Raw genomic sequence first — 2,082 nt, forward strand, 5'->3', positions numbered from 1 at the left:
TACTATATTTGGGCAAAAATGGCCGCTCCCAGAGTCAGTGATTACGACGAAAATTATTGTTTTTATTTTTTACTGATTAACGCTAAATTAATTAAATCACTGCGAACGTATTAGTTTTAGTTATAAATAATGATCCATTGATTATTCCTTACTGACCGGACTTTTCCTCTAAATGGAGGCTGAATTGCAGCCATCTCTCACCTCTCTCTGAGGGCTGCCTTTATCTGAGGCCTTTAGAACCAGGTCGTATGTTTCAATGCTTTCTCGGTCCAAAGAACCAACAGCCAACAGCATCCCATCCTGTAAAACAAGACACCACATCAAGATCCACAAACCTGGAAACAACAACATTCATTTTAAGAGAAATCTCTGGCTTTTTGCTGAAATTTGAGAACTTTATAACCATGCTGCTGTCATTTTCACATCTCTGATGTTGCTGCTATTTTCAAATATCCATTACTGTAAAAATATCCATTGCTGTTTATTGGTTATTTATTCTCCAGGTGCACAGTTTTATATTGTTAGAACACTTTACAGTATTTTATTGTTTATCTTTTAACTCTTCACTATAATGTTATTGTTAGACATTTTTCTAAGGTCCACATTTGTGTAACAATTTTTTCTATAATCTTTTTTTCTGCTGTAAACACCAGAATTTCCCCATTGTGGGACAATAAAGTGATTTTCTATTCTATTCTAAATATGAACTAAACCTCTGAGACTCACCTCTCTGAATCTGAAGAGGGGGTTGTGGGAAGCAAGCGAGAGGGTGACCTCTCCATTCGGACCGATGTCTGCGTCTGTGGGCACGATGGCGAATATTTCCCCTGGTTTCTCTTCTGAATAATCCCCCTCAGGGAACTCTAAGGGGTAAGGGATGCTTGGGAACTGTGGGCTGTTGTCGTTATAGTCAAGGACGGTAATTTTGAGCTGAGCTGTGGCGCTCAGACCGCCGCTCGCCTGATCCACAGCTACAACCTGAAAGAGGAAGGATTTACGCCTTAAACTTTTCTGGGAAATATATTTACACTGAACATAAAAAAAGATTTGGTTAAAATAAAACAATTCAAAAAGGAAAAACACTGCAGAGCTTCTCGGAGACGTACAGTTCATGTTATCACAGTAAGTGTGCAGCAGGTGGAAATTTTATCAGTATTACTGGGTACTTGTTTATCTACACATTTGTGTCCTTAAACTGTTTATTTAATAAAGTTGAGGAGAGGCCAAAAACTTTATGGATATACAGCTGCCAGAGATAAACACTCCTCTGTAATGAGTCCAAACTGGGCGAGGTACTGCTGCCGTCGACACGTCACACAAACAAATGTTCCTAGCTATTCTACAGTGAGAAAAAATTATTAAATTAAATTAAAAAAGAGTATTGATAGAAAGTGAAGTCCAAACATGCAACGCTGATAGAAATTACAAAAAAAAAACAATAATCCAAGAGCTCTAGCTCTACAGGTCTCAGTGTGTCAGATTGCACAATTAACAACAGGACAATAAAAAGAAGGAACAGGTACAGTTTGTTTGGAAGAGTTGCTAAGAGAAAAATGCCTTTGGAAAAAAACAATACGGCAATAAAAGCTGTATCTAAATGAGAACAGAGAAGTTGCTTTGAGCTGACAAAACCAGGGCTGTGATTTCTGTTTCCTGTAATGCAGAGTGACAGCATATCAGCACCTCAAATGCTTTATTATCTCTCCCATGTGGTGGAGGGGAAATAGGTCAAGCTTGTTTTTTTTAACCTGCAGACTGACTATAAAGTCCTTTTTCCACCGATAGTAACACCATTTGTCGAGCAGCTGAAGGAAAGATGTATAATCTATCATCATTATTGTAACATTTTAAGTAAGTACAACATTTTAGACTTTGAACATCATCAGATGTTTCTGGATGCATGCCTTGTTTTTAAAGTTTTAAATGGACTTGCTCCTCCTCCTCTAACAGATTTTATATGCAACAAAAAAACATTACTAGAATAAACACTAGACCTTTAAAGGAATAGTACACCCAAAACATGATTAGCCTTCATTTTCTACTCACCCCCATGCTGAACAACACTCTGGAGTACTTTTTTGA

The sequence above is a fragment of the Cyprinodon variegatus genome, unplaced genomic scaffold (genome assembly GCF_000732505.1).
Source record: "Cyprinodon variegatus isolate N-32 unplaced genomic scaffold, C_variegatus-1.0 Scaffold225, whole genome shotgun sequence".
Lineage (NCBI taxonomy): Eukaryota > Metazoa > Chordata > Actinopteri > Cyprinodontiformes > Cyprinodontidae > Cyprinodon > Cyprinodon variegatus.